Source organism: Dendropsophus ebraccatus, chromosome 4 (genome assembly GCF_027789765.1).
Source record: "Dendropsophus ebraccatus isolate aDenEbr1 chromosome 4, aDenEbr1.pat, whole genome shotgun sequence".
In the NCBI taxonomy this organism is placed as follows: Eukaryota; Metazoa; Chordata; class Amphibia; order Anura; family Hylidae; genus Dendropsophus; species Dendropsophus ebraccatus.
In genome coordinates, this window is record NC_091457.1 from 102,626,072 (window position 1) to 102,647,142 (window position 21,071).

The following is a 21,071-nucleotide window of genomic DNA, read 5'->3' on the forward strand; positions in this document are numbered from 1 at the left end:
CAGTGTAGTAACACCACAGGTGCAGTGTAGTAACATCACAGAAGCAGTGTAGTGACACCACAGGTGCAGTGTAGTGACATTACAGGTGCAGTGTAGTGACATCACAGGTGCAGTGTAGTGACATCACAGGTGCAGTGTAGTAAGATCACAGGTGCAGTGTAGTGGCATAACAGGTGCAGTGTAGTGACATCACAGGTGCAGTGTAGTGACACCACAGGTGCAGTGTAGTGACACCACAGGTGCAGTGTAGTAACACCACAGGTGCAGTGTAGTGACATCACAGGTGCAGTGTAGTGACATAACAGGTGCAGTGTAGTGACATCACAGGTGCAGTGTAGTAACATCACAGGTGCAGTGTAGTGACATCACAGGTGCAGTGTAGTGACATCACAGGTGCAGTGTAGTGACATCACAGGTGCAGTGTAGTAACACCACAGGTGCAGTGTAGTAACATCACAGGTGCAGTGTAGTGACATCACAGGTGCAGTGTAGTGACATCACAGGTGCAGTGTAGGGACATCACAGGTGCAGTGTAGTGACACCACAGGTGCAGTGTAGTGACATCACAGGTGCAGTGTAGTGACATCACAGGTGCAGTGTAGTAACATCACAGGTGCAGTGTAGTAACATCACAGGTGCATTGTAGTGACATCACAGGTGCAGTGTAGTGACATCACAGGTGCAGTGTAGTGACATCACAGGTGCAGTGTAGTAACATCACAGGTGCAGTGTAGTGACAGCACAGGTGCAGTGTAGTAACATCACAGGTGCAGTGTAGTAAAACCACAGGTGCAGTGTAGTGACATCACAGGTGCAGTGTAGTGACAGCACAGGTGCAGTGTAGTAACGTCACAGGTGCAGTGTAGTAAAACCACAGGTGCAGTGTAGTAACATCACAGGTGCAGTGTAGTGACATCACAGGTGCAGTGTAGTGACATTACAGGTGCAGTTTAGTAACATCACAGGTGCAGTGTAGTAACATCACAGGTGCAGTGTAGTAACACCACAGGTGCAGTGTACTAACATAACAGGTGCAGTGTAGTAACATCACAGGTGCAGTGTAGTGACAGCACAGGTGCAGTGTAGTAACATCACAGGTGCAGTGTAGTAAAACCACAGGTGCAGTGTAGTGTCATCACAGGTGCAGTGTAGTAACATCACAGGTGCAGTGTAGTAACATCACAGGTGCAGTGTAGTAAAACCACAGGTGCAGTGTAGTAACATCACAGGTGCAGTGTAGTGACATCACAGGTGCAGTGTAGTGACATTACAGGTGCAGTGTAGTAACATTACAGGTGCAGTGTAGTAACATCACAGGTGCAGTGTAGTAAAACCACAGGTGCAGTGTAGTAACATCACAGGTGCAGTGTAGTGACAGCACAGGTGCAGTGTAGTAACATCACAGGTGCTGTGTAGTAACACCACAGGTGCAGTGTAGTAACATCACAGGTGCAGTGTAGTAACATCACAGGTGCAGTGTAGTGACAGCACAGGTGCAGTGTAGTAACATCACAGGTGCTGTGTAGTAACACCACAGGTGCAGTGTAGTGACATCACAGGTGCAGTGTAGTAACATAACAGGTGCAGTGTAGTAACTCTGCTACATCTGTATTACAATACATTGTAGTTTATGTTGGGTTCATCGTGAGGTCATATATCTAGCCTCTGGACCTGTGTAGGGAATGATAGTATATGCCCCTCAGGACAGTTTTCTGTGGAGATTATTGAGAGCAGCATGAAAAACACTGACAGGTTGTAAAATGTGACTTATGTGATTATGTAATGGTGGATTTCACAGCTGAAATCCTTTTATATGATGGCAGAGGAACATGGGGAGATATAGATAGGGATAGGGATATATATATGTGTGTGTGTGTGTGTGTGTGTGTGTGTGTGTGTGTGCATCACAGATACCTGTGATTTAGAGGTCAGACATAGGCCCAGATTTATCAGCTCCGCACCCTCTCAGCCAGTAAGTGACTGCAGCTGTGTCTCGCCTCACTCACTGATTGGCTGAGTGGGTCCAAGACATCACAGGATGGGAGCCCGGCAGGGGACCATAAGAGATGACGCTGCACTACAGAAGCACGGGGATAGGTAAATAGGACTTCTTTATTACAATACCACCACCTCCTGTCTTCCCTGGATTTTTCACTGTTGCCCAGAGTATCCCTTTAATTTCTGCCCCCCTCTCTCTCTCAAAAACATTTGCAGCCTGCTGCAGCCACAGCAAGCACACACAGCCTGCCGCAGCCATAGCACAGACGCGCACAGCCTGCTGCAGACTTAGCACCCACAGCCTGCTGCAACCATACACACACACACACAGCCTGCTGCAGCTGTAGCACGTACACACACAGCCTGCTGCAGCCATAGCATACACACAAACACACACAGCCTGCTGCAGCCATAGCATACACACAAACACACACAGCCTGCTGCAGCCATAGTGCGCACACACACACACACACACACAGCCTGCTGCAGTCATAGCACCAGTGCCGGACTGCACTACCAGAGGATCAGAGGATCCTCTGGTGGGCCCCCAGCTTTAGAACCTGCACTAACACTGGCTGACGTGTCGTTTCTTACTGGTTCTTCATTGGTGGGCCTTCAGGATCATTTCCTCTGGTGGGCCCCAGAAAGAAAAACACACACTATCTTCTCCCAGAGAGAAAACACCAAACTGAGGACAGAGGTTACGGCTACACTACTTATGGTTTATCCTCCTCTTTCTCTATATTAGACTGTTGCTCGTATGCAATCATCCAGCATACAGAAAGACAACAGCACAGATCTATCCCCCCCCCCCCCCCCCCACACACACACACAATGGACTCTTCTAGCTCAGAAACAAACTGCTAAATAGTGACCCCCAACCCTTATCTAATAGGGCCAGTGCTTCATTACTGATATATGGAGGAAACTAGATGAATGTGAGAAAGGGTTTTTCTGTTTTTTATAAATAACCTGCTTAGCTTGATAGAACATAAACTATATTAATGAGGAACATTTATAAAATTCATGAGTAAAATTCATATTTATAAAATTCATATGAAAAGATTTTTTAAAGCAGGAGTCAGTACATCCTTTTTGACTCCGACTCTAGCTTTAGCCGAAACTAGCTCCGACTCCACGACTCTGCATTTTTGCACAACTGAAAGCTGAGACCTTGCTAAAGGCTATGTTCACATAGCGTAAACACCCACGTAGTGTACTACTGTCACGGAACGGCCGGTCTTAGTACCGGCCGGATGATCTTTCTGGCCGCAGAGCTCTGATGCGGGCGCATCAGCGTGCGCCCGCATCAGCGCTTCCCATAGCACACAGTGAAACAAGCGGCCGGAGCCGCTTGCTTCACTGTGTGAACTGACAGGTCTTTCTGCGGCCGGAATTCACTGAATTCCGGCCGCAGAAAACTGACATGTCAGTTTTTTCCGGCTCCGCACGTGATCCCGGCCGGAGCGCATACGATGTGTGTACGCTCTGGCCAGGATGCCATTAAAAATAAGGCTATGTTACACACCGCAAAACTACGGCCGTAGTTTTACGTAGTGTGAACATAGCTAAAAAGAGTGATATATTCCCCCTGTGACTTGCTCTGTAACACTAAAAGGAAAGCAGAACACCGTGGAAAAACAATGTGCTATTACAAATGGAAAGATGAGAGTACTCATACTATAGCATGATCACCTTGTACGGTTATGCTCTATGCATAACAATGAACAGAGCATGTAGATTGGGATACACTCACCAGTGCCCATATCCAAGCCTGGCTCAGTACTATGACGAAAGCAAACAGAGGGATACGTTCCCTGAAGAAAAGCCGTTGTGTAGATGGCACCGATCCATTATCTGTTTTTTTCAAGGAAGCACATCCCTCTGTTGGGTTTGCTCTGTGACCTTGGTGTCTTATCAGATTTTTCACACAAGCATGTGTGTTTAATTCAAGAGTCAGGCGTGGCATGGCATGTTTGGTGTTTCATCGATGATGTACCATAGTGGACCAACTGACCTAAGACAAATAAGATAAATTCATGCCTCTTACCTTCCATTGACTGGGGTTCAAAGAATGACAAGGGTACCCCTGATGGTCTTGTATCATTACAAACAGTGGCTCACATAGTCCATGAAAAAGACTTCAATGGACCATGGACACATGGCAGAAGGCTATCTGCAGTGACAAGTCTTGTTTCCTGCTGAAAAAAATGGAGGGCTGGGTCCACATCTGGCATGAACAGCATGAAGTCATATCCTATGGGTGTACCATTATTGGTTGTATAGGCCATTGGTGGCAGTGTCATGGGGAATGTTTTTCTGCCATGCCCAGGCTTGTTGGTCATCATGCCACATCATTTGAATGGTGAATGTGATAAGGTCTTCCTTGACCATAGTGGCATTTTTCAGTGGGACAGTGCTCTGTGTCATCGGACTCAGATCACCAAGGGGTGATTGGTGGAACATTTCAAATTCCCCCAATGCCTTTACCCCAAATTCAATGTACTGGTATATAACCCACAGAGCATGTTTGAGATATGCTAGAATAGGCTACTCCCACTCCCCCGGAAAATGTGCACAAACAGATGGAGCTGCTGCATATGGCATAGGTCCAGTTGCCACCTTGTGAAATTTGTTCCCCAACTTCTGCAATCTGTGTTCACCCAAAATGGTGGACCAACCCTTTATTTAGTAGATGTTACTAAAGCAGTGATCATTCAGTGTAGACATTGGTATAAATTGGAGTTATATGGGATTATTGATTAGTATATTGGGGCTATATATTGGATGTATATGCAGTTAATGATAATTCTTAATAACTATAAAGGGGGTATACATTGGAGGTATATGGTGTTCATGATTAGTATACTAGAATATAAATTGAAAATATAGGAGGTTTATTATTAGTATACATTGGAGCTATATGGAGTCCATGATGGTCACATTGGCACCCTGTTCTCTTTATAGATGCGAGCAGGTTCACACAACTTGGATCTGCCTTTGATTTCAGATATTTTACTTTGACGACGGATGGGCGGGCTGGGGGAGCTTGGGGGGGAGGGCATGACATGGCGGGGAGGACAGGCGTAAATCATGATCCAAATCTACACCTGCTGGCACACGCCTCTTAGTGAATCCTGCCTGGGAAAAGGGGAGGGGCCTTATATAAGACTGGCGTACTTGTACGCCGGTCTTCATAAATACTACCCATAGAACACACTTTGGCCAGGATCACTAGTGGTTTCAGGAAAAACTGACAAGTCAGTTTTGTGCGGAGGCTATTTATTGAATAGTGGCCACACAACACTGACAGCTCACACAATGTAGAGTGCGCTCCAGCCGCAGTCTCCATTATGTGCTATGGTGAATTGGGATGCGGGCGCACACGGCTGTGCCCGCATCCCAATCCAGCACAAATTAAGTTCATCTGGCCGATACTGCAGTACCGTCCGGGATGAAATTCACTGACACCAGCCCGTTCTGTCACACGGCTGGGTCATAGAACGCCCGGTGTCTCACGTAGTGTGAACCTGGCCAAAACATGCATTTTTTGGTTTTCTATTGGTTACTCCCATCTCTTAATGGAAGTTCACTAATCAAAACTATAAATGCATTTTAACAGCACTACATAAATGCACATTGTGAGTCCCGCCTAATGGTGGGTGCATATGACTATGCAACAAGCTGTTCTCCACCACAGTGGTCCCATCATGGACAATGGGGGACATGTATCATTTTGATATTCACAAAACGGCACTTTCCGCCGGGTACGCTAGGGGGTGGGGGGTGGGGAGGGGGTGTGGAGGGGGCGGAACGGGGGCGCGATTCATTATCTTTTTCTGTTAAAGTTATGCCGAAAACCTACTCCAGTCCTCAGCTGGCGTAGGTTTTCTGCTGTGCACACTGGCGCGCACGGGATTTATGTAGAGGCAGTCCGCCTCTACATAAATCTCCGTAGCGCCGGAGCTGCGGGGGCATTTTTAAGTCCGGCGCAGAAAACGCCAGACTTAATAAATGTCCCCCAATCTGTTTATGGCCACATAAAAGACTTGTGTCTTCTTATTTATCAGGGCACAATGAAGAGTTCCCCAACTCTAATAGACTTCGGGTTTCAACTCCTCACAACTGTGAAGACCTCCCATCGCCGTCAGTGAATGGGAACATTAAGTATTTACATCCAGAACCTAAAAGCCTATCCTAAATCAATAACCTCCATACATGAGGATTTCTTATAGTTATATCCAGTCCGGTACAGTGTGTTAATAATTACCCTGGTCAGAGCAGGTGTGAGTAGCTAAACTGTGGGGTTTGCAGACAGCGCTCCCGTCCACTTTTGCTGCGCTCGGCCCGTCATCCATGTGGAAGGCTCATGGGTCTCGTGTTTCATAACATCTCCCACAGGTACTGTGTTTAATGAGCCTGGCAGAGGCGAGTGGCAGAATACAGAAAAAGCTGAGTTACACTGATTAAACTGGAAATGAGTCACCCTGCAGCGCTCCTCACAAAGCCCAAAAACGGATCCTCACTGTCTAAATCATCGCTCACTTGTCCGTTATACACTATGTACCCCAATATCTGCTACATCCATTATAGACTATACAGACCTATACAGTGGCAAAGAGGTAATAATCCTACACTTCCAGAACATACAAAAATTCTTGTATTTCTTGGTATAAAGAGAAGTGATGAGCGAACATGCTCGTCCGAGCTTGGTACTCAATTGAGTATCAGGGTACTCGATGGTACTCGTTACTCGGACGAGCATCTCGCAATACTTGAGAAAATCTCATCATCCATTTTCTGTAAATTTGGGCGCTATTTCACAGCCAATAAACATGCAGGAGACTCTTTGGTACATCCTGCGATCACGTGGGACCCATACATGTCTATAGCAGCGATTGGTTGGCCAGATCAGATGACCCTGCCATATAAAAATCCCGGCCGCCAAGGCTCAGCTCACATGCATGTTGGAAGAGATTAGGGACAGAGCTGCTGCTGGTCTGGGAGAGCGTTAGGGAGGGAATTAGCATTCCAGTAGACAGGGAATACTAGCGAAACAACCAAACAGCCCTTGTAAGGGCTTCAAATTATTTTTAGGCTATGTTCACACTGCGTATGAATCCGTCCGTAGATCGTACGCCGCCGTACATGTGCGGCTGAAACTACGGGCGTGGGAAAAATAGACATGCAGCTGGATGCGTAGGAACCGCGAACATACGCCCGTAGTACAGTTATGCTTCCCTAGCTTGTTTCGAAGCGATCTGAGGCAGGTCATTTACTTGGAAATCTTCGCCCAGCCCCGTAAACCACACAGAATCTTTTGGATTGAAAAATCAAGTTCAATTTGGCTGAAATAAGTACTTCGTACGGGACCGCATGAAAATCCACGGCCATGAGTTTCAACATTTCCGTCCTCAAACAATGGTCTTGTTAATTTTTCACGGCGCCATATACGATCCGGCCATAAACTCATACGTAGTGTGCACGGTGCGGCCGTATATCGTATACTTTCAAGCGAACGCATCAACCTCAAAACTACGTGCGTATATTCGCGGTTCGCACTACGGACGGATTCATACGCAGTGTGAACAAAGCCTTAAAATGTATTACTACAGACTGATGGCTGGGACTTGCAGTGCTGCTACCACGATTTCAGCAGCACACTGTGGTGATCGGCTGCTGGCAGAAAGGGGACATTCGGTGTTGCATACAGACCCTAAGAAGTGCTCAGTACTATTTAATTGGGCCCTCTACTATATTTTCTGATTTCTGTATTTCTTATGCAAGGCATATCTAAGTTCACTACTGCTTGCAGAGTGTAAAGGGGGTGTCATAGAGTGTATATAGGTGCAGCCACCAACAGATTGTATCCCACAGCTGTTGCCCAGAATTTGGCGTAATGGTGCGATTAGGCAGCCTTATAGGCATCCATACATGCTGCCCCTGCTGTTTCCTGTCCATTTCCGTGGTGTTTTCATCATTTTCTGAGGTTGACAGGTTTTCACACGACCTTCCCTCTACCGAAGTTGGGTCCCCTGCAAAAATGCTCGCGTTTCCCATTGACTTCAATGGGGTTCGTTACTCGAAACGAGCACTCGAGTATCGGGAGATATTCGTCTCGAGTAACAAGCACCCAAACATTTTAGTACTCGCTCATCACTAGTAAAGAGTCAAAGATGCTTTCCCAAGCACCGGAAGTGCCGAATGCTAAAAAACCTCCCCGCTGCCCCTGCCATCCCTATTCCAGTCATCTAGAAGCCTGCTTTTAAATCTGAAACCTGTGCAGAGTTCACATGCACAGCACAGGAACACAATTTCGAGGCTGAGCCCTGACTGTCAATCAAGCAGGGTCAGGGATAGGAGGGGAGCCAGAAGGTATTCCAGCTCTCAGCACTTAAATATGGGAAAGCCTTCTTAACACTTTGCACCAGAGAATATGTTCTGGAAGCACAGATGGATATATGAAAGGTCTCCATGACCTAGCAGCTACGTATCTAACATTGGCAGCAGTATAAACATGATTTGTAGCTGATAGATTCCCTTAAAGTATATTGCTCAGGACAGCTTACTTGGCTGTTTTCAGCTTCCTGACCACAAACAGGCTGGGGGGAAGGCCAGGACCCATCTTTTTCATACATTTTTCAGCCATTTGAGACTAGAATGAGACTGTATTACAGGTGCATCCAATCTATTGTTCCCTGTAATTAGTCATGTTCGGCTTTGGGGAGGGTAACTGTAGGAGTGGTGTATACAATATATGATTCTTCGCATACGCTACACCTGTACTCCCCTAGGCTGGGTTCACACTGTGTTTTTGTTTGTTTTCTACTCTTGAAAAAGGAAAAAAAGGGTATAAATTACTAAATGCTGATGTATGCTATACAGCAGAATCCTTTTTCCATTGGTTCACATTTTAAAAATAAATAGTTTGCCACATACTGTATACTTTCTATTGCTGTGCATAATAGTGTGTTTATAAAACTAAATACATAGAAACAGTAAAAGAGAGACAAAAACACAATGTGAACCCAGCCTTACTTGCCTCATAGACTAGACATTTATCCTGCAGGGAGCCAGTTCTATACATCTAAAGAACACTAGCTCATTAGAAAACTCACATAGCTGAAGGTTCTGTACAATGTATCGGTGCAGACATCCCACTGTGGGGCAGCACAAGTCTAGCTTTGGTTCTAATAGTTTGTCACAATGTGGAAAATTTATCTCAATGACAGCTCAGCTTTCATCGGGCAGGACTGCCAAGTCAATTACAGCAAGCAGAGATCTTAAAAATTTTGAGGAACTGAGGCACAAAGTATATCGTAAAGTTGCACCTGTTATAATGCTAAGAGTAATCTAATTTCCCTGCAGGTTCTGAAGATTGTGACTTGAGAAGGAATACACTACAGAGCAATATCAAGATGTGCTGTGAGCTCTGTGCTGTCCGCGGTCCTGATTCTCTTCCACCTGCCTGGACTATAGAGATGATGGGTGAACAACCTGCATGCTGAAACTAGCAGGGAATTCTGGAACTTGTGGTTCCTTTAGTCAGGCACCAAATAGATTTCAGTGCTGTCTCATAATCTGCGGCCAGGTGATGGATTGCTCCTGCCATAGGTTTATAAATATTCCCCTGTGGTATAACGGTAATTGCCGCTTGGTTTGTTTTCCGTACATAGGTTTTCTGGGACACATTTAAATGACTGTAGAGATCTCCCTGGTGAATCCATGACAGATACAATTCGGGGTCATTATATATCTTCCCATAGAACAAACCTCATGCTAGGCAGCAAATGACACAGTGCTGGATATTTAGGAGAGACTGCATTGTGTCTACATTAAGTCAAAAATGCTTTCTATGAAGTCTTGCACCCTGGAGGTGACACTGGCAGAACACAATAACGTATCACCTTTTTGACAACTCCTCTTCTACTCTGGTCAGTTTAGACCTATGATGGGTATTTGTCTTGTTTAGTTCTTACAAAACATATACCCCCAGAGCAGTCATCTGCTCCATACACAATTATAAAAGAAAGTCCCCTGCTGCCCTCTTTCCCAACTGCAGCATTTAAAAAAATCTGAGTGGACAGAACCAATAGTTCCCAGTGCAAGAGATTTAAATACCATGACATACTCACAGAAGGAATGACAACTGTAACTTTAAATGGTTAATTCTAGCACCCCCCCCTCCCCTCCATGAACCACGTGCAGCTGCTGAATAGATGCTGAGGATCCGATTTGCAGCGACATGTTCTCCTCTCTCTATTATAAATGTGAAATCTATAGGGATATTTGTGTAACATCAGCTCCATATTGCCTCGATTACATCCACCACACTGCTCTACAATCTGGACACTGACAAATGGCCTCCCTGAATTAGGGTGATTGTTTGCAGAGTACAACAAAGAGCAGAGAAGGAGCAAGGATCCCCTTGAGGATGGGGGAGATCTCCAGCTGTGGGGAGGATCTGCTTTAAATTTAGGTTTTAATGACACGTTGTGTGTTGTGCGTTGTTGGGGGCTTGGTAATGACAAAGCTGAGGTGTTAAAGTTCTTGGAACAAGGAGATGATAACACTATGGGAATGATGATGACAATTGGGTGCTGATCTTTTTCACAAAGCCCAAGTAGAATTCATTAGTGCAAGGATGCAAATGATTGAAAGATGGCAGGACCTTAAAGGCTTGCTCTAATTGAGCTAATCTGCTTGGTGTGAGAAGTAATAAAAAAGCTATATATATATATATATATATATATATATATATATATATATATACACATACTCCAGCACCACTGCTCCGGTTTGCCTGTTGCCTCGGTTCACTTCCCCCAATGTTGCGCTCTCCCTGCTCTGCTGAGGACGTTCTGGATGTACACTTGTACATCCACTAATGGTTGCCATATTTCATCCAGCTTTCCTCAAACGAAGGGTTGTTGAAGGGGGATTTCAAGGCATGCTCAGCTGAAGACAGTGGACACTGTAAAATGCTTTCCCTAACATTTTTAGTGGTTTCAGATAGTCAGGAGTTAATGGATATTTAGGGCAGTGTGTCTATAATATGATCATTTTATTTAATCTAAACTGATCAGAAATTTTAATAGGAAGCAATGCTGCTTTTCTCATACAGAGGCTTAATATGCAGCTTTCCAGCCATAAAGGTGCCATTAGGTTGCCTGCACTCACCACTAGGGGAGCCCATTGCATCTAGATTTATACTGCTCTTACACCGAGTGGTGGCAGAAATTATTTCATCATATAACTAGACTAGTTCACTAGGAAACACTTACTAGGTGTGTGCCTGTGCATAGAATCAAAATCTGCATTGTTAAAGGGGTTGGCCACTTTACAGTAAATTTGTTTAGTGTGTAGTATAAGTACAGCAAGTGAATTCACATTACTTACTGACAGCAGCTCTCTGTGAACCTCATAGAGCTAAACTCAGACTCCCCTCCTCCAGGCTGGGCTGCCCTGCTCTAAGGTGAATCTGTCCATAAGATGGCTGACATGGAGGAGCATGTGACCATGCCCCGCCCCCAGTCTCCTCCATAGGCATATACAGGCTTAGTGGTGGACACTGGGGGGGGGGGGGGGCATGGTGACATGCTGATCCATGTCAGCTATTCATGTCTTATGAAAAGGCTCACCATAGAGCAGGGCAGCCAAGACTGGAGGTGGGGAGTCTGATACTAGCTCTATGAGGTTCACAGGGAGCTGCTGTCAGTATATACAGTGAGTATACCTACTGATACTGTACACTGAACAATTTTACTATAAAATGGCCAACCACTTCAAATACAGATATCGCCCCTTTGTGTCAGTCACTTTTGTCATTATAGTCTGAAACCATGAAACTCAGGTAAAACCCCTACAGCCTGAAGCTTGTAAAAGTACAGCAGTGTTATTAAAGGACTGTCTGATATTAGTCACATAGAAGGTTCTTTACACTACAGTAGTGATCATGGGGATAAGGAGGCTTATACACTTTGTGTCACTCATCTAATAAAGAACACTACACTTTGCCTATCCCCTGCCTGAAACAGCTGATAACAGAAAGCAATAGATTATATGACAGCAAACAATATAGATTATATTTAGCATATCATCTATCCTGTTGTTAGCTGGTACAAAATGACCTATAACAGAGAGAAACTGACCATTCAAATACAGTTCACATGGGCGGCAGACAGAATGCAGGCTATAATGCAGTTTGCAGTCATCCACACGTGCAGTTATCTGAATTTTTTGCCCTGCGGCCCTGTCTGATACGATCTATCAATGTTCCTGCAGCTGCAGAACCCATAAAACATTCAGGATCAGATAGACTCTGTGGAGTAATTATGTTTTACAGAATGCTGACGTTTGCCATTAGGAAGTCGTTGAGAGTCACGGCTCATCACAATTCTCAGGCTAAATGATTGACATAATTCCCCCCCTCCCCCCTTCCCCACATATGGCTTTATATGAAGAGCACAGGCTTGTGCCTTTGTAGGAACACATGGGAGAGAGAGAAGAGCAAATGGATCTGGCTGACCTACTGGAACGTAAAGTCCATCTAAGTAAATATGTAATTGTGTTTTAGTTGCAATGTTCCAAAAGGGAATCACTAATGAAGAGAACTAACCGACTGCACGTATTGTAATAGTAGACAGCTCTACAAACTGTGTGTACACTGCCGAAATAGGGTCATCAGGTCACGTTACATGGGGGTGCACATTCTTCATAAATCAGGGAGGCTCTGGTTATTGCAATATTGTCTTACAGCAAACTGATTCACTCAAAAGACACTGCAGAATTTACACTACTAATATTGAGCTTTTTAGTGGAAAAGCAGTGGTTGTATGTCCCTGGGTGATAGATCCTGGATATTATAATGGGATATGTTATTCAGGGGTCAGACCATTATGTACAGGGTGGAGGACACGTGTTTCCTTGTTTATGTGAAAAATTAGGGAGAAGAGTATAAAATATTGTATGGAAAGGGGTGATGTTTGCAGAGGAGCATAGTGAAATTGTGGTGAAAAGAATTATGTATAGGGTCATGTTTGTTGGCGTTAATACAAAGCTGGATTGTAGGTATGAAAATGGGGAGTAGAATATTATCTACAGGAAGTTGGGTTTAGAGTGTTATGTGTAGCAAACTACACCTGCAAGGAAGACAAGAATGGTGCTGTCTCTGAAGGAAAGGGGACATGTTTTTGTAGAGCTGGATAACCCCTTTTAAGGGCTTAAATATGATGTGGTGCAGGGTGTTATGTACGGGATGGAGGGGTCATGTTGGGGAGTGCATGTTTTAAGAATGGGGGAAAAGATTATTATGTACAGGACATAATAAGTCTCAGAAGCCTTTATAGACATGAAACGAGTGAAAACAATGTTCACTTGTATAATTTGTATGAATTGTAAATGTTCACTTGTAAAATTGTATGAATTTTCAGGCCCGGAGCGACTAGACTCCCCTGTGTACTGAATCCCTATGAGTCATTTGTTCATCAGGAAGCTCCACTTTGCTTACAAAATTTCACTTTGAGTTTTACTACAAGAGAAATCTTGAGATGATTCCTTTCAGGGACACAATGCTTCTCAGGAGATTGCTTCGGAGTGGGCAGGAAAGAAGCGGGGTGTTAGGTGCATAGTGTATGGTGTGGTGGAGAGGGCAGGGTACATAGTGTGGGGTGCAAGTAGCAGGGTGTGGGATGAATGTTACAGGACGTCAGGTGCATGGGGTGGGATGAATGGATCAGGGTGCAAAAGATATGGAGATATTAAACCATCAGTGTGTTTTTCAATCTCCTCCAAATAAACTGATGACAAATGGGCTATGGGTCATGACCAGAAAGCGATTGTAGAATTATGATGCTGGTGAAAGTCTCCTGCGTCTGTTGACATCCAGGAAGAATGAGGGATTAGGTTGAAATCTCATGCAGTCAATTAAGCAAGCGGAGATCAGGTTTGTGAATTACAGGCTAATGAGACACTAAGCTCTGCTAAATGGAGGCCGCAAGGGAGTCAATTGTACAATTAATACAGATGAAGCCAGTCACTACACCTTATAAAGGTGCAGTACTGTAATAGCATCATATATGATAGGATGAGGGGGGTGCACTAACATTATATATTAAAACGACTCTGTACCCACAATCTGACTCCACCAAACCACTTGTACCTTCGGATAGCTGCTTTTAATCCAAGATCTGTCCTGCGGTCCGTTTGGCAGGTGATGCAGTTATTGTGCTAAAAAACAACTTTTAAACTGGCAGCCCGTGCCAAATGGGAGTGGCCTATATTGTGTATGCATTAGGCTGGCACAACCTCTCTGTCCCTCCTCCCCACCCTCCTCATCATTAGGAATGCTCCAGGCAGATTGCCTCATATTCATCACCTGTGTCAGCCCAGCACATGGGCTGGATCGTTAAGACACCTGTGCAAATGTTCAGCATGGAGAAAATGTTCCAGTGGCATTCCTAATGATGAAGACGGTGGGGAAGAAGGGCCGGAGGGGTGGTGCAAAGTTAGGGCACAGATACTCCCGTTTGGCATGGGGTTGCAAGTTTAAAAGTTGTTTTTTGGACAATAACTGCATCACCTGCAGAACGGACCGCAGGACAAACCTTGGATTAAAAGCAGCTATCCGAAGGTACAAGTGGTTTGGGGGGGGGGGGGGGGGGGGTCAGATTGTGGATACAGAGTCACTTTAATGAACGATGGAGGGTATAAAAACATGATATATGAGGCGGTAGGGGTGTAATAACATAATATATGGGGGGATCAGTGTGTACTAACATGATATATGAAGGGGATCGGGGTGTACTTACATGATATATGAGGGGATCAGGGTGCACTAACATGATATATGACAGTATCGGGTATAATTGCATGATACTGGAAATCAATTGGGAGTGTAATAAATCAATATATAACAAGAGAAATTGGTGTTATAACATATATGAGAGGATGAGGGTGTAATAATATGATATATGAGGGTATGGGGTGTAATAACATGGTAAATAAGGGGTTGGGGTGTAAAACATGACATATAAAAGGATGGAGAGAGTGTAATAACGTGATATAAGAGAATGGGGTTTAATGCCATGGCATACAGGAGGAGGTGTAGTAACATGGTATCTTAAAGGATAGAGGTGTAATAACATGAGAAATGAGAAGCTGTAATAACTTGATATATGAGAGGATGTTATAACATATACTGTATGAAAGGATGAAATGGTTGTAGTAACATGATATATGAGAAAAAAAGGTGAAGTAATCACATGATACATGAAAGGAAGGGGGCGTAAAAACATTATATATGAGATGGAGGGTAATAACTTCGTATATCAAAGAATGGGGTGTAATAACATGATATATGAACTACGGCTTATAATAATAGTGTTTTAGAGGAAGAGAGGTTGTAACATGTTGAGGCTGGAAACACACACAGCAGTTTGTTTGTTTTTTAAACTGCCACTGCCGTTTTCATGCCAAAACTAGCAATGTCCCCCCTTTATATTTTCAATCCCATGTGAATGCACTTTTAGTTCTTGCACAAAATAGGCAGTGGCAGTTTTAAAAAAAAAACTGCTGTTTGTTTCCAGCCTTAGGACACAACATGATATACGTGAGGATGGTAGTGTAATGTACATGATCCATGAAAGGCAATATGTAATATTATGATATATGAGAGATTGAGGGTTTTCACCCTCACAGACAGTTTAGATAAAATTTGCCCTGTTATGTTTCAATTTTTCATTTTTCTCTTGTCAGTAAAAAATGGGCGAATTCAAACATTCAAATAGCTTGCAGGTTTGTTACCATGTATGATTTTAGGCATCCATATGTGAGCTAAACACAACAGCAGTATCTCTCCTGTCCTGATGTGTCATAATATATAACATATCATGCATCCCTAGCTGTCTTGTTTCTGCTATCCTGACATTCCAGCAGTCCTGTTAAGGTACCCACACTCATCTCTGCTGTCCTGACACCCCGACTGTGTCTTTTCTCCTGTCCTGTGGGCGGCTCTCTCTTATCCCTCCTATCCTATGGCCCTCTCTCACCCCTCCTATTCTATGACCCTTTTCCATCCCTCCTATACTATGACCTTTTTCCATCCCTCCTATCCTATGGCTCTCTCATCCCTCCTATCTTGTGACACTCTCTTATCCCTTCTATCCTGTTGCTCTCTCTCATCCTTCCTATTCTATGGTCCTTTCTCATCCCTCCTATCCTATGGCCCTCTCTCATACCTCCTTTCCTATGGTCCTCTCTCATCCCTCCTATCCTATGGTCCTCTCTCATCCCTCCTATCCTATGGCCCTCTCTCATACCTCCTTTCCTATGGTCCTCTCTCATCCCTCCTATCCTATGGTCCTCTCTCATCCCTCCTATCCTAAGGCGTTCTCTCATCCCTCCTATCCTATGGCCCTCTCTCATCCCTCCTATCCTAAGGCGTTCTCTCATCCTTCCTATCCTATGGCCCTCTCTCATCCCTCCTATCCCGTGGCCCTCTCTCATCCCTCCTATCCTATGGTCCTCTCTCATCCCTCCTATCCTATGGTCCTCTCTCATCCCTCCTATCCTATGGCTCTCTCTCATCCCTCCTATCCTATGGCCCTCTCTCATCCCTCCTATCCTATGGCCCTCTCTCATCCCTCCTATCCTATGGTCCTCTCTCATCCCTCCTATCCTATGGTCCTCTCTCATCCCTCCTATCCTATGGCTCTCTCTCATCCCTCCTATCCTATGGCCCTCTCTCATCCCTCCTATCCTATGGTCCTCTCTCATCCCTCCTATCCTATGGCCCTCTCTCATCCCTCCTATCCTATGGCCCTCTCTCATCCCTCCTATCCTATGGTCCTCTCTCATCCCTCCTATCCTATGGCTCTCTCTCATCCCTCCTATCCTATGGCTCTCTCTCATCCCTCCTATCATGTGGCCCTCTCTCATCCCTTCTTTGCTGTGGCCCTCTCTCATCCCTCCTATCATGTGGCCCTCTCTCATCCCTTCTTTGCTGTGGCCCTCTCTCATCCCTCCTATCCTATGGCCCTCTCTCATCCCTCCTATCCTATGGCCCTCTCTCATCCCTCCTATCCTATGGCCCTCTCTCATCCCTCCTATCCTATGGCCCTCTCTCATCCCTCCTATCCTATGGCTCTCTCATACCTCCTATCCTATGGCTCTCTCATACCTCCTATCCTATGGCCCTCTCTCATCCCTCCTTTCCTATGGCCCTCTCTCATCCCTCCTATCCTATGGCTCTCTCTCATCCCTCCTATCATGTGGCCCTCTCTCATCCCTCCTTTCCTATGGTCCTCTCTCATCCCTCCTATCATGTGGCCCTCTCTCATCCCTCCTATCCTAAGGCGCTCTCTCATCCCTCCTTTCCTATCGCCCCTTTCTCATCCTTCCTATCCTATAGCCCTCTCTCATACCTCCTATCCTATGGCTCTCTCATCCCTCCTATCCTATGGCCCTCTCTCATCCCTCCTTTCCTATGGCTCTCTCATCCCTCCTATCCTATGGTCCTCTCTCATCCCTCCTTTCCTATGGCCCTCTCTCATCCTTCCTATCCTATGGCCCTCTCTCATCCCTCCTATCCTATGGCTCTCTCTCATCCCTCCTATCCTATGGTCCTCTCTCATCCCTCCTATCCTATGGCTCTCTCTTATCCCTCCTATCCTATGGCCCTCTCTCATCCCTCCTATCCTATGGCTCTCTCATCCTTCCTATCCTATGGCTCTCTCATCCCTCCTATCCTTTTGCCCTCTCTCATCCCTTCTATCCTATGGTCCTCTCTCATCCTTCCTATCCTGTGGCCCTCTCTCATCCTTCCTATCCTATGGCTCTCTCATCCCTCCTATCCTATGGCCCTCTCTCATCCCTCCTTTCCTATGGCTCTCTCATCCCTCCTATCCTATGGTCCTCTCTCATCCCTCCTTTCCTATGGCCCTCTCTCATCCTTCCTATCCTATGGCCCTCTCTCATCCCTCCTATCCTATGGCTCTCTCTCATCCCTCCTATCCTATGGCTCTCTCTTATCCCTCCTATCCTATGGCCCTCTCTCATCCCTCCTATCCTATGGCTCTCTCATCCTTCCTATCCTATGGCTCTCTCATCCCTCCTATCCTTTTGCCCTCTCTCATCCCTTCTATCCTATGGTCCTCTCTCATCCTTCCTATCCTGTGGCCCTCTCTCATCCTTCCTATCCTATGGCTCTCTCATCCCTCCTATCCTATGGCCCTCTCTCATCCCTCCTTTCCTATGGCTCTCTCATCCCTCCTATCCTATGGTCCTCTCTCATCCCTCCTTTCCTATGGCCCTCTCTCATCCTTCCTATCCTATGGCCCTCTCTCATCCCTCCTATCCTATGGCCCTCTCTCATCCCTCCTATCCTATGGTCCTCTCTCATCCCTCCTATCCTATGGCCCTCTCTCATCCCTCCTATCCTATGGTCCTCTCTCATCCCTCTTATCCTATGGCCCTCTCTCATCCCTCCTATCCTATGGTCCTCTCTCATCCCTCCTATCCTATGGCCCTCTCATCCCTCCTATCCTATGGCTCTCTCATACCTCCTATCCTATGGCTCTCTCATACCTCCTATCCTATGGCCCTCTCTCATCCCTCCTTTCCTATGGCCCTCTCTCATCCCTCCTATCCTATGGCTCTCTCTCATCCCTCCTATCATGTGGCCCTCTCTCATCCCTCCTTTCCTATGGTCCTCTTTCATCCCTCCTATCATGTGGCCCTCTCTCATCCCTCCTATCCTAAGGCGCTCTCTCATCCCTCCTTTCCTATCGCCCCTTTCTCATCCTTCCTATCCTATAGCCCTCTCTCATACCTCCTATCCTATGGCTCTCTCATCCCTCCTATCCTATGGCCCTCTCTCATCCCTCCTTTCCTATGGCTCTCTCATCCCTCCTATCCTATGGTCCTCTCTCATCCCTCCTTTCCTATGGCCCTCTCTCATCCTTCCTATCCTATGGCCCTCTCTCATCCCTCCTATCCTATGGCTCTCTCTCATCCCTCCTATCCTATGGCCCTCTCTCATCCCTCCTATCCTATGGTCCTCTCTCATCCCTCCTATCCTATGGTCCTCTCTCATCCCTCCTATCCTATGGCTCTCTCTTATCCCTCCTATCCTATGGCCCTCTCTCATCCCTCCTATCCTATGGCTCTCTCATCCTTCCTATCCTATGGCTCTCTCATCCCTCCTATCCTTTTGCCCTCTCTCATCCCTTCTATCCTATGGTCCTCTCTCATCCTTCCTATCCTGTGGCCCTCTCTCATCCTTCCTATCCTATGGCCCTCTCTCATCCCTCCTATCCTATGGCCCTCTCTCATCCCTCCTATCCTATGGTCCTCTCTCATCCCTCCTATCCTATGGCCCTCTCTCATCCCTCCTATCCTATGGTCCTCTCTCATCCCTCTTATCCTATGGCCCTCTCTCATCCCTCCTATCCTATGGTCCTCTCTCATCCCTCCTATCCTATGGCCCTCTCATCCCTCCTATCCTATGGCTCTCTCATCCTTCCTATCCTATGGCCCTCTCTCATCCTTCCTATTCTATGGTCCTCTCTCATCCCTCCTATCCTATGGTCCTCTCTCATCCCTCCTATCCTATGGCTCTCTCTCATCCCTCCTATCCTATGGCCCTCTCTCATCCCTCCTATCCTATGGCCCTCTCTCATCCCTCCCATCCTATGGCTCTCTCTCATCCCTCCTATCCTATGGCCCTCTCTCATCCCTCCTATCCTATGGCCCTCTCTCATCCCTCCTATCTTATGGCCCTCTCTCATCCCTCCTATCCTATGGTCCTCTCTCATCCCTCCTATCTTATGGCCCTCTCTCATCCCTCCTTTCCTATGGCTCTCTCTCATCCCTCCTATCCTAAGGCCCTCTCTCATCCCTCCTTTCCTATGGCCCCTTTCTCATCCTTCCTATCCTATGGCTCTCTAATCCCTCCTATCCTAAGGCCCTCTCTCATCCCTCCTTTCATATGGCCCTCTCTCATCCTTCCTATCCTATGGCTCTCTCATCCCTCCTATCCTATGGCCCTCTCTCATCCCTCCTATCCTATGGCCCTCTCTCATCCTTTCTATCCTGTGGCCCTCTCTCATCCCTCCTATCCTATGGCCCTCTCTCATCCCTCCTATCCTATGGCCCTCTCTCATCCCTCCTATCCTATGGCCCTCTCTCATCCCTCCTATCCTATGGCCCTCTCTCATCCTTCCTATCCTGTGGCCCTCTCTCATCCCTCCTATCCTATGGTCCTCTCTCATCCTTCCTATCCTGTGGCCCTCTCTCATCCCTCCTATCCTATGGTCCTCTCATCCCTCCTATTCTATGGCTCTCTCATCCTTCCTATCCTATGGCTCTCTCATCCTTCCTATCCTGTGGCCCTCTCTCATCCCTCCTATCCTATGGCTCTCTCATCCTTCCTATCCTATGGCTCTCTCATCCTTCCTATCCTGTGGCCCTCTCTCATCCCTCCTATCCTATGGCCCTCTCTCATCCCTCCTATCCTATGGCCCTCTCTCATCCCTCCTATCCTATGGTCCTCTCTCATCCCTCCTATCCTATGGCTCTCTCTCATCCCTCCTATCCTATGGCCCTCTCTCATCCTTCCTATCCTATGGTCCTCTCTCATCCTTCCTATCCTATGGCTCTCTCATCCTTCCTATCCTATGGCCCTCTCTCATCCTTCCTATCCTATGGTCCTCTCTCATCCTTCCTATCCTATGGCTCTCTCATCCTTCCTATCCTATGGCCCTCTCTCATCCTTCCTATCCTATGGCTCTCTCATCCTTCCTATCCTGTGGCCCTCTCTCATCCTTCCTATCCTGTGGCCCTCTCTCATCCCTCCTATCCTATGGCCCTCTCTCATCCCTTCTTTGCGGTGACCCTCTCTTTTAGCTTCTATCCTATGGCCCTCTCTCATCCTTCCTATCCTATGGCTCTCTCATCCTTCCTATCCTGTGGCCCTCTCTCATCCTTCCTATCCTGTGGCCCTCTCTCATCCCTCCTATCCTATGGCCCTCTCTCATCCCTTCTTTGCGGTGACCCTCTCTTTTAGCTTCTATCCT

The 21,071-nt window shown here is 46.3% G+C and overlaps 1 protein-coding gene across 2 annotated transcripts in view; it reads left to right on the forward strand.

The window, feature by feature from the left end:
* CAMKV (CaM kinase like vesicle associated) overlaps positions 1-21,071 on the forward strand; it is an 81,678-nt gene that overhangs the window by 9,588 nt on the left and 51,019 nt on the right. The window lies entirely within an intron of this gene.